Genomic DNA, 13,291 nt, shown 5'->3' with positions numbered 1-13,291 from the left:
ACCTGAACTCAACATTGAACCAAATGGCTCTGACAGATGTATACAGAACTATCCATCCCCAAACAACACAATATACATTATTCTTCCCATCCCCATGTGGCACATATTCTAAAATCAACCACACAATTAGATATAAAACAATTCTCAGCAGATGCAAAAGAACAGAAGTCACACCAAACACACTCTCGCACCTCAGCACAATAAAAACAGAAATCAAGACTGAAAAAAATCACTCAACACAAAGCAACTATGTGAAAATTAAACAACCTGCTCCTGAATGACTTTTGGGTAGATAGCGAAATTAAGGCAGAAATCAAGAAGTTCTTTGAAACTAATCAGAACAAAGAGACAACATAGCAGGATCTCGGGGACACAGCTAAGGCAGTGTTTAGAAGGAAATTATAGAACTACATGCCCACATCAAAAAGCTAGAAAGATTTCAAATTAACAACTTAATATCAAATCTAGAAGAACTAGAGAAGCACGACCAATCCAACCCCAAAGCTGGCAGAGAAAATAATTAACTAAAATCAGCACTGAACCGAAGGAAATGAAGACACCAAAAAATATTCAAAACATCACTGAATCCAGGAGTTGGCATTTTTAAAAAAACTAATAAGATAGATTGCTAGCTAGAGCGATACAGAAGAAAAGAGAGAAGATCCAAATAAACACAATCAGTAATGACAAAGGGGGATATTTCCACTGAACCCACAGAAATACAAATAACTATCAGAGACTACTATGCACACCAACAAGAAAACCTAGAAGAGATGGATAAATTCCTGGACACATACACCCTTCCAATACTCAATCAAGAAGAAATTAATTCCTTGAACAGACCAATAATGAGATTTGAAATTGAATCGCTAATAAATAGCCTACCAATCAAAAGAAGCCCAGAACCAGACAGACTCACAGTCAAATTCTACCAGATATACAAAGAAGAGCCTACTACAAAGTACAATTTCTACTGAAACTATTCCCAAAAATTGAGAAGGAGGGACTTCCCCCCAACTTATTCTATGAGACCAGCCTCATCCTGATACCAGAACATGGCAGAGACACAACAAAGAAAATTTCAGGCCAATATCCTTGATGAACATTAATGTAAAAATCCTCAAGAAAATACTGGCAAACCAAATTCAGCAGCACATCAGAAAGCTTATCCACCACGATCAAGTAGGCTTTATTTCTGGGATATAAGATTGGTTCAAAATAAGCAAATCAATAAATGTGATTCATCACATAAACAGAACTAAAGACAAAAACCACACAATCATCCCCACAGATGCAGAAATTACTTTTGATAAAATTTCACACCTTCTTATGTGTATATATATTTAAAAAAACCTCAATAAACTAGGCATTGAAGGGATGTGCCTCGAAATAATAAGAGCTATTTAAGACAAACCCACAGTTGGCATCAACTGAATGGGCAAAAGCTGGAAGCATTTCCTTTAAAAACTGGGACAAGACAAGGATGCGCTCTCTCATCACTCCTATTCAATATAGTTTTGGAAGTTCTGGCCGGATTAATCAGGCAAAAGGAAGAAATAAAGTGCATCTAAATAGAGAGAGAAGTCAAACTATCCCAGTTTGCAAATGACATGGTTCTATATCTAGAACACCCCATAGTCTTGGCTCAAAAGCTCCTTAAGCTGATAAACAACTTTAGCAAAGTTATAGAATACGAAATCACCACACAAAAATCAGCATTCTTATACTCCAACAACAGCCGAGAGTCAGATCAGGAACACAATCCCATTCACAGCTAGCATAAAAAAGAATAAATATATAGGAATACAACAAATCAGGTGAAAGATCTCTACAATGAGAATTACAATACACTGCTTAAAGAAGTCAGAGATGTCACAAACAAATGGAAAAATATTCCATGTACATGATAGGAAGAATCAGTATCTTTAAAATGACCATATTGCTCAATGCAATTTAGAGATTCATTGCTATTCCTCTCAAACTACCAATGGCATTCTTTACAGAATTAGGGGAAAAAAACCCTATTTTAAAATTCATATGGAATCAAAAAAGAGCCCAAATCGCCAAGGCAATCCTGAGCAAAATGAACAAAGCTGAAGGCATTATATTACCTGACTTCAAACTATTCTACAGGACTACAGTAACCAAAACAGCATGGTACTGGTACAAAAACATACACCTAGACCAATGGAACAGAACAGAGAGCCCAGAAATAATGCCACGCACCCACAACCATCTGACCTTTGACAAAGGTGAAAAAAAGCAATGGGGAAAGGACTCCTATTTAATTAATGGTGCTGGGATAACTGGCTAGCCATATGCAGAAGATGGAAACTGGATCCCTTGCTTACACCATACACATAAAAATCAACTCTAGATGGGTTAAAGACTTAAATGTAAAACTCAAAATTATAAAAACCCTGGAAGACAACCTAGGTAACACCATTCTGAAGATAAGAACTGGCAAATATTTCATTATGAAAATGCCCAAAGTAATTGCATCAAAAGCAAAAATTGACAAGTGGTTTCTAATTAAACTAAAGAGCTTCTACAGAGCAAAATAAACTGTCAACAGAGTAAACAGACAACCTACAGAATGGGAGAAAATTTTTGCAAATTATGTAGACAAACGTCTAATATCCAGCCTCTATAAAGAACTTAAACAAATGTATAAGAAAAAAAAAACAAACCCACTAAAAAGTAGATAAAGGGCATGAATAGACACTATTTAAAAGAAGGTGTACATGTAGCCAAGAAGGATATGGAAAAAACCTCAATATCACAGATAATTAGAGAAATGCAAATCAAAACCAAAATGAGATGCCATTTCAAACCAGAGTGGCTATTACTAAAAAGTCAAAAAATAATAGATGCTTGTAAGGTTGTGAAGAAGAGGAACACTTATATACTGTTGGTGGAAGTGTAAGTTCGTTCAACCACTGTGGAAAGTTTTGAGGCAATTCCTCAAAGAGCTAAAAACAGAACTATCATTCAACCCAGCAATCCCGTTACTTGGTATATACCCAAAGGAATATAAATCATTCTACCATAAATACACATGCATGTGTATGTTCATTGTAGCACTATTCACAATATCAAAGACATGGAATCAACTTAAATGCCCACTGATGGTAGACTGGATAAAGAAAATGCGGTACATAAACACCATGGACTACTATGCAGCCATTAAAAAGGATAAGATAATGTCCTTTGCAGGAATATGGATAGAGCTGGAGGCCATTATCCTAAACAAAATAATGCAAGAACAGAAAAACAAATACCAGGCCGGGTGCAGTGGCTCATGCCTGTAATCCCAGCACTTCAGGAGGCCAAGGCGGGAGGATCATGAGGTCAGGAGATTGAGACCACAGTGAAACCCAGTCTCTACTAAAAATACAAAAAATTAGCTGGGCTTGGTGGTGGGTGCCTGTAGTCCCAGCTAGTTGGGAGGCTGAGGCAGGAGAATGCCATGAACCCAGGAGGCAGAGCTTGCAGTGAGCCGAGATAGCACCACTGCACTCCAGCCTGGACAACAGAGTGAGACTCTGTCTCAAAAAAAGAAAAGAAAAACAAATACTGTGTGTTCTCACTTATAAGTGGGAGCTAAATGGTGAAAACACATGGACACAGAGAGGAACAACAGATACTGGGGCCTACTTGAAGATGGAGGGTGGGAGGAGGGAGAGGAGCAGAAAAAAACAACTGTTAGGTACTAGGATTGGTACCTGGGTGACTAGATAATCTGTACAAGAAACCCCCATGAGTTTACCTATGTAACAAACCTGTGCATGTACTCCTGAACCTAAAATAAAAGTTAAAAAAAGAAAAAAAAAATTCTACACTAGAATTTCAATTCTGAGCACATGAGATCCTTAAAAACAAAAAGGAAATAAACAAGCAAGTGTGTTTTTTGGAAATGTCAGCAGGTTTAGTGGTAGTACAATTTAATCAAGATAGTGAGGAGAGACTTGAGATTGTTTCTAATTCATAAGAGGAAGGAACAAGGAGAAAGAGTTGAATTACAAAGAAAAAAGATGCTTATTTTGGAGCAGTATACGGAAGGAAGGTAGAAGGAAATGGGATTTGGAGATTCAGGTTAAATGAATATCTTTGGTAAGTAGAAAGATCCCATTTTCATCAGCAGGAGCAAAGGAATAGAGAAAGAATGAACAGAGAGATATTTTAAGGCAGACATGGGGTAGTGAGAGCAGCTTCCTTTCTCTTCTTCTTTTTTTTTTTTTTAGCATATTTCTCAATTTAGCACAGAAATGTATAGTCTTGTCTTATTTTCAAAATCATCACATGTGTATTACTCTTGGATCCTTAACTATATTGAGAGCACCTTACATTTCCTCAGAGATTACGAGAAAAACGAATTTTAGATCAAGAAGGGTCTTAAGAAGCATGTAATTAGCATCGATTATACCTGTATTATGTGATAAGCATTGTTTAAAGGGTGTACATGCATTTCTCTAGACAAATCCTTCTTTTCCTTTTCTTTTTTTTTGTTTTCCCAACAGATGATTAAATGAAGATCCAAAGAGGCTACCTGGAGGAAGTCATCACACACAGTAGCTAATGACAGTGCTGGGGATAAGAATCCAGATGTTTTAATTTCCAGGTCTTGGCCTGTTTTCCTCTGTCTAAATCCTGCTGCAGTTCAGCAGCTTCCAGTGCTGGATGATAGGCAAGCTGAAAGCGTGTTCCCTGAGTGAGGATTAACAATAGGCATGTGGCCTCATTTTTAAAATCTTCAACTCACAGGCCTTGTCACAGGTTTGTACCCCAGGCTCTTCTTTTTTCTTTTTGAAAGCTTCAGTCATACAGAGAAGGATAATAAAGCCAATACTCCTCTTGCTGAGGTTTTATGAGTTTCTGTGCTGAAGACAGCATGCCAGAAGCTATTTTGGGCTATACGGTTTAAAATAATGAGAAAACCAACACCAGCAGTTGGGTGAACTGAGCATAATGCAAACAAGTATCGCTGAGCACACACGCACAGTGGGGACCCGCTCCACAGGTTTATAGCTTTTGGGAGTTGCTGCTGCAGTTCTTTTTTCCTGAGAGAACACTGACTACATTGGCGCTTTGCTAGTCTGGAGGTATCCAGTCCCAGCTTTAATGAAAGGCCTCACTGCCAGCAGTTCAGCCAAGAAGGGAACTCCCACTCCTGGGCATCATTTTGCACTGAATGGGTATTAAGCGATTAATTATGAAACCTTGCTTCTATATTGCTGCTATGGAAATCTGTGGGAAGGAAACATTAAATATTGTAGGAAATAATTGGAGAATGATGAGCTGAGAGGGACAGACCATCACCATCTCAATTATTTCCATCATCATATTGTCAGGTGGAAAAAGTAAAAATCTATGGAAATTCTATGCACGTTAATTTTCCTTTGTTGGAATTTGAATATCTCTAAAAAGTATAATTCATTCATATCAGTGTTCATATGAGGCTTCCACACTTTTTAAAAGAGTATTGAATAATAATAGCAATAGCAAGGTACCTAAAACTCCAGATTAGCTAATTATACTCCCCCAAAGCAATGAATGCAAACATTTGGTTCACATATTTAACAATTCAAGAATATACACACTTATAGTTTTGTACTTAAATTTTTATTTTTTTCAGAAAATCCTCATTAAAATCCTCATAAATTCCAAAAAGTTCATGTGTCAAAGAAGCCATAATCCTTCAAAATGAAGAAAAGGATTAAGAGAAATAAGTCATTCTGTGACAAAAATAAGTTCTTAAGCTCACGTGTCAGTTTTAACAAAGTTTCATAGCTTATTGCATTAGCTTCTGTCTTTGGTTATATCATGTCAAGTCGGGGCATGCCATTTGACCCATTACTTAAAAAGAAATATTTATAAATTTTCTTTGGTCATCAAAGCTGGCAGAAGTGGAATTTAGAATGATGATATTTCCATCCTTTCTGAGCTCAATGGAGCACAATATGGGTCTTGAGTAATAGAGAACAATGGGGCTACGGTAGAAAAGCACAGTTAAGCTAGAGTTTTCTGTGAGCTGGTTATGATGCGTGAGTACCAGAGTATTAATTGTCAAATACAATTTTCAGTAATTCAAAACATGGCTGTCATACAGATATAAAATGAAGATGTGTCAAATACAATAGAACTCATGAACAAATAAACAGTAAGATGCTAAAGCTGATTTAAAAACCATTGAGTATAGGCATTTGGGAAAAACAAGCATTAGACTATGATCTCTAGGTTAGATTTTTAAAAAATTTTTAGTGTTCTACAAGGTAATGATGAAATCATTACTTTTAAGATATTTTTCCAATGGACAGATATATACAAATTAACATACAACTTCACAGTGGCTAGGCCTGAATTTTTAAAAAAATAGCAATGACAATCACAGGTAAATTACTCTAAATAGTCCTTGGATTGGCTTGCTAAACAATGCTCCAGTGTGATTTGGAAATGATATACTGTGCTCTTTTTATTTACAACTTTTGGATATGTTTTCTTAACAGTTCCTCTATTTTGATAATAAACAACCTCTAAAACTTTTTCTTGATTTCAAAAGAGGCTGGCTCCATTATGTTTGGCCTGATATTTTACTCATGTGCAGAAAATACTGTGAATTAATCATATAAGACTTCTTGAGCTTGGAGCACAGGACAAATACTGAAGCTAAAAAATTAACATTTGTGTGGAAATTTCATTTTGGAAATAAAGACTGAGTCTTTTACATGCCTCTATTATTCTTCTATCTCAAACCTAAGTAACAGACTGTGGAAAGATATTATTGCTAATATAAAGAATGAAGAATTATCCTTCAATTTGATTAAGCTCTAGTGTTACATTTTCACAATCCTAAAGTTTGTAGAAGTAATGATGTATTCTGATCAGTAAACCAATGTAAGAAATTCAAGCAGCTCAGTTTAAACAGAAATGCCATTTGTCCTAAGAATCCTATTATTGGGTATATAACCAAAGGAATATAAATCATACTGCCCTAAAGACACATGCACCCATGTGTTCATCACAGCACTATTTGCAATAGCAAAGACATGGAATCAACCTAATCGTCCATCGATAGTAGAGTGGATAAATAAAATGTGGGACATATGCAACATGGAATACTAGGCAGACATAAAAAAGAATGAGATCACGTCCTTTGCGGCAACATGGACGGAGCTAGAGGCCATTATCTAAGCAAACTAACCCAGAAACTGAAAACCAAATATCACATGTTCTCACTTAAAAGTGGGAGCTAAACAATAAGAACACATGGACTCAAAGAGATTACTTGAATGTGGAGGGTGGGAGAAGGGGGAAGATCTCCCTTAGTACCCATAGTACCTATTGGGTACTATGCTTATTACCTGAGTAAGGAAATAATCAGTACACCAAACCCACTAGACATACAGTTTACTTGTATAGCAAACCTATGATTTTACCCGGAACCTAAAGTAAAAGTTAAAAACAAAACAATAGCTTCCTATCTAAAAATTAAAAAGAAAAGAAACTTAAGCAGTCAGATTAATTGGCCTCTTCAAAAAAACAAAAAACCCAAAATCAAAATTATTACACCCTTCTATTTTGTTCAAAGATTCACCTTAAGTTTATGAATATGAATTTTTATGTGAAAATGTTTCTAGATAGTGGTTTCGTGAGGATTTTTTTTTTCTCAAATGGCTAGCAGATTTAATGTATTAAAAGCTTGGTTTCATTATTTTCTGAGAATGTTAGATGTATAATATATAAGTGATTAATTTGAGAGTTTTTATTATCTAGTGTAATAATATCCCCCAGAGGAAAGAAAATATTTTAAATTCACACAAAGAGCAGAAAAGGCTTTTCTCAGTTGCAGACACATCACTTTCTGCTTCAATTCAGCATCCTCAGCTCCTGGTGGAGGATAAAAATGAAGCACAAATCTGGGTTTCAAAAGTCTATTCTAGTTTTGATTGTTCAAAAGATAATTTTGTAATTGATTTGAACTCACACACAGCAAAATGAACAAACAAAAGAAGGCTAACAAACCAAATTTTATGTTGTGTCTGACCTGATAGGATAGATTTCTAGCATCCTGGTGGAGATTCTTAATCACAGACATATAAACCCTCCCACATATACACACAGGGTGTTCCCTAAACTATGCAATGGTGGCTAATGCTCTACCAGTTTTTGCCTCTGGCTGGGGAGAGAGAACTCAAACCGTGAGTTAAATAATGCACAGACAGACCAACAGCCTTGGCAAAGAAATAGAAACAAAGACAAAAATATTAGGAGGAAAAAAGATGAAGTTCTAGTACCAATTGAGATCCTGAGAATCATGAAAACATAGGCTTCAGCCTGAAAAATGATGAATTGCATTTTTCTGACAATGCACATGATTATCTATGACAGATGCATCCACTTGGACATCTTGTAAATAACCTCTAAAAACGTCCAAGTTTAATTTTAGAACATAAAAATATGATTATCATGTAAATATTGAATACACATATATCAAGGATTTTATGCAACTGATTAATTAATGCAGATATCAGGAAAAATGATTTTTTAAAGTTTAAACCATCATTCTGGGGAACTGGCTATTTCTAGGCAGCAATGCTCTTGTGTGGTAGTCTTTTGATTTTAAAGTTTTGGGTATTTCCTAGGGTATTTAAAAGAAACTCAGTTTATATGTTTTGAGATAGTATTTGGAGAGTGATGTTATGGTTTAAAATAAAAATAACATGCTTGAAAATAAATATAGTTTATATTTAGTTAATAAACATAAGAGTTAAATAAAATTTATTTTAAAGATGCATTTAAAAAACTGACTATAATATGGCCTTCAAGTAAATTCATAAAGCAAAAAACTTAAAAAATCTCCTGATTAGAAGCAACTCAAACTTAAGCATAATGTTCTTAGAGTAATGTGGACTGCTTGCTGATTCTAGCTTTAAACATTAAACCTATACCATTCCTATTTTCATTTTTTATTTATATATTTTTAGAGTTAAGATCTTGCTCTGTTATCCAGGCTGGAGTGCAGTGGCATGATCATAGCTCATTATAGCCTAAAACTTCTGGACTTAAGCAATCCTCCTACTTCCCAAGTAGCTGGGACTACAGGCACCCACCACCATGCCACACTTACTTTTACTTTCGTAGAGATAGGGCATTGCTATGTTGCCCAGGCTGGTCTCAAACTCCTGGCCTCAAGCAATCCTCCCACCTTGGCTTCTCAAAGTTATGTGATCACAGGCATGAGCCACTACTCCTGGCCCCATTCCTATTTTGATTGCATATTGAGACTTAAAGACTGAATTCCTTAGCCTTAACTAAAAACAGAATATACATTTCTATTAACCCAAAAAGACAAATTATGTTTTCTATTTTTTTGTCTGATAGATTACAGTTTTTTCAAATACTCAATTCACATGAATTATATGCAATTTATTTTGGTGGCATAAATATTTTCACATCTTATGTATTATCATTTTAAATTATATAAGTGATACTGTGATTAGTATAATATTAGTTCATTTTAAATATCATCATAATATTGATGACTTTTTGCCATTATATATTGATTGTATGATCAACAGAGTCTGCACTTTAACAAGATTCTCAGATGACTTATATGCACATTTGATTCTGAAAAACACTGATATAAGAAAAATAAGTAGAATTCAGATTCTAATATTGTCCTTGCCATTCAGTAGCTTTGTAATCTTACAACCTGACATAAACTCTTTTTTCATCTATTAAATGGGACAGTAAAGCCTGCCTTTTAAGGCTGTTGTGAGTACTAAATAATTTTGTTACCTATAAATTTCCTGGTAAATTCAAGTCTCTATAAATTTTAGCCATCACAATAATATCATTTTAAAAAGTCAGACTAAAGTTTCCATTGAAAAATCTTAGATCTAAAGCAAGTAATTATAATATTCGGTGTCCTAATCTCTACTAAATAAAACAGTTGAGTGGGCACATATATATTTTATTTTGGGCAAATTTTCAATTTCTCAAGTAATTGTCTCTAGATTAGTGCTTCCAAGTAGTAGTTCCTGATTCAGTAACATTTCATTTCCTGGAAATTTGTTAGAAATGCAAATTATCCAGTCCAGTCCTTACCTAATGATAAGAAACTGTAAGAAGAGGGCCCAGCAATCTGTGTTTAACAAGTTTCCTAGGTGATTCTGAAACATACTAAAGTTTGAGAACTATTGCTCTAGATCAACCTCCAGGAATATTTAACCCAATTAGTTTTGTGAGATGATCTAATGAACACTTTTGGAGCAGACATCCAATCCACGATTATCATGCATCTAAACATTGCTTAATGCATCTCATTGGCATCAACTTCCATCCCTGGACCTGAGTGCACACCATTTCTCTATAATGGCTATACTTCCTAATTCTAAACATTTGGCATTTTCAGTGAAATATATTACAGTAATAATTTTTCTAAGAGAGAAGAATTTTGTTTTTACCTTACTGGCAACCTCAATGAAGCTGCTTCCAAACTTCTTCCTGGAGGGCTTTTGGCTGCTGTGATCCCGTAGCCAGCTATAGGCACATAGTGTCAGGAACACCTAGAGGTATTTTTGCAGCTACAGAATCTTCTGTTAACTTTCCTGTCCTTGTTCTGTTTACGGCAATGTTCATCCTGAGCTTCACAGTGCATCATGTTGCCAGGGGGACTTAGCAACAAAAGCAGCAGAGGAAGTGAAGGGATACATTTAAAAAATGTAGATCTAAACCTAATTTTTGTTTTCTTTTTGGTTAAAATGAATTTGTAGATGTTAGTTATTGAAACTGCATGCTTTGTTCATCATTAGTCTGTCTAAAATCCCTTGACTTAAAAATAAGAAATTATAGGTACTGAACCATATACCCTGTGATAAATGCAGGGAGATTGACTGTCTTGGTCCATTGAGGCTACTATAACAAAATACCACAAACTGCATAGCTTATAAAGAATTTATAATTTATTTCTCATGATGCTAAAAGCTAGAAAGTCCAAGATAAAGCACTGAGAGATTGGATATGTGGTGAGGGTTTGCTTTAATAGAGGCTTTCTTCTTAATGTGTCCTCACAAGTGGCAAGAGGCAAGGTAGTTCTCTGGGGTCACTTTTATAAGGGCACAGATTCCATTCACCTCCCAAAAGCTCCACCTTCTAATACCTTCACATTAGTGATTGCCTTTCAACAGAATTTTAGGAGGAAATAAACATTCATTTGATAGCACTGACTATGGAAATAAATTGCAGATTTAATGAGAATCTTCAGGTGATAAACGAGATTGCATATTTGGACCCTATAAAATGGCCACTAAGATAGAATATCAGGGGATAGAAAGAATTGAATGATTATGTGGTTACTCAGCTAGTTAATGAATTCATTCCCTTTGCAGCAGTGATTAAGGGAACAGTATTCATGAATTGGATTTTTTTCACTGAGAGATAATCCATTAGCTAAATAAATAAACATCTATACCCTTAATACGGACTTCAAAGACTTTCATAGTCTAGACTCAGGCTGCCTTGCTGACTTACTTTCCTACTGTGCTTCACCTCTCTCATTTTGCTGGTTTTTGAACATATTAAGGACACTCCTCAAGGCCTCTAGTTTGGAATGCTTTCTCCCCACTGTCTTATTCTATGTTGTGTTGCTATGACAGAGTACCACGGACGGGGTAATGCATAATGATCAGAAATTTATTTGGCTCACAGTTCTGGAGGCTGGGAAGTTTCAGAGCTTAGCTCTGGCATCTTGTAAGGGCCTTTGTACAGTGTTATTCCATGGGGGAAGGAGGAAGAACAAGGGAGGGTAAGAGTGCTCAAAAGCAAATCCGCTCCTGAAAGCTCTTTCCTAAAGGCATAGAGACCCCTTTAAAGGCCTCACTTCTTAATCCTGTTAAGTTGGCAATTAAGTATAAACATGAAGTTTGCAGGGGACAAACATTCAAACCATAGAATCCGCTTTGTACATGACTTATGCTCATACTATTCAGGTTTCTGTTCATATTATCTTGTGTTTTGTTTTCACTTCTTTTTCTAATTTTTCCCTTTGTCTCATAAGAGAATGTTTGGATTCCTGTCCCTACCTAATAGCACCCCTGAAATTATCTATTACTCTTCTTTATTCATCTTTATAGCACTAACACTATACAACACATTTTATTTTATTTGTATCTTTCCTCTTCACTATGGTATATGCTTTAAGAGGGGCAGGAATTTGTTTTTTCTTCTTCATGGCTGTAACACCAATATGTAGAACAGAGCCTGATGAGTAGGCAGTTGGGTAACATTTGTTAAATAAATTAATGAATAAATAACTTAGTGTTTTTCCAGTTTTGCTTGTGATAAACAGGCTACTTACTGTCTTGTCAGGCAACCAAGTGCAATCTTCAACAATGCACTTTGTCCAAATGTTCTTCAGAAATTAAGTCAAAAATTTCTCTCTGGGTAACTTTTCCCATTTGTGCTATTTGATAAAAACAGTGCTTAACATCGACTGAGCTCATACTATGTTCTAAACTGTGAATAGTGTGCATCATACTTTTCAGTGTGAAAGAATAATCAGTGAAAAAATCCAATTAATGAATACTGTTATCTAAATCACAGTTATGAAGGGAATAAATTCACGATTTAATAATCAAACCCTATGAAATGCACCAAGTTTTTATGAAGACTTAACAGAGAAAGAGCTCAGTAAATGTTAGCCATGCAGGAGGAATAAAAATAATAATAACAATAAAAAACAAATACTAATTCTTCTTCCATAGGAAAGTCTTTCTAAATTTGGAGATAGTTGCCACAAAATGTTGGGTGTTCTTTCTTCTCTTTAAATGTCTTCAGCTTTTAGAATATTTTCTTCTTCTTCAGTTTTCATGGATGTTCTTCTGTTTGTGCAGTTTATAAATTGCCTGTTTATAATGTATCCCAAGATGGGAAACAATATTCTAGCTACAATTTAGCCTAGTGTAGAGTTTAGGCAATATAAGATGGAAATGATGCCATAAATACAGTCTTACATTGTGGCAGGTTTCAATTTAATGTTAATAATTAACTTCAGTGAATGTGTTAGTCAAACAAAATCACATGTGTCTTCTCATTTCAAGTAGTCTTAAGCAAATTTACTCTCCAAGTAGTTGAACGTAAGTGGTGAAATGTAAAATATTCTACAATTATTTACATAGTTTCTTATCCTTAAATTTTAATCAATTATTTCAGGCTTTTGGGAGCTTTTTAAATTTTGATTTAAATATCCAAAATAGTAACTATCCCTCCAACTATTATATCATTAAAATGT

This window comes from Piliocolobus tephrosceles, chromosome 3, assembly GCF_002776525.5.
Source record: "Piliocolobus tephrosceles isolate RC106 chromosome 3, ASM277652v3, whole genome shotgun sequence".
In the NCBI taxonomy this organism is placed as follows: Eukaryota; Metazoa; Chordata; class Mammalia; order Primates; family Cercopithecidae; genus Piliocolobus; species Piliocolobus tephrosceles.
The sequence above is the reverse complement of the archived record's forward strand: the minus strand, read 5'-3'. Positions refer to the sequence as shown.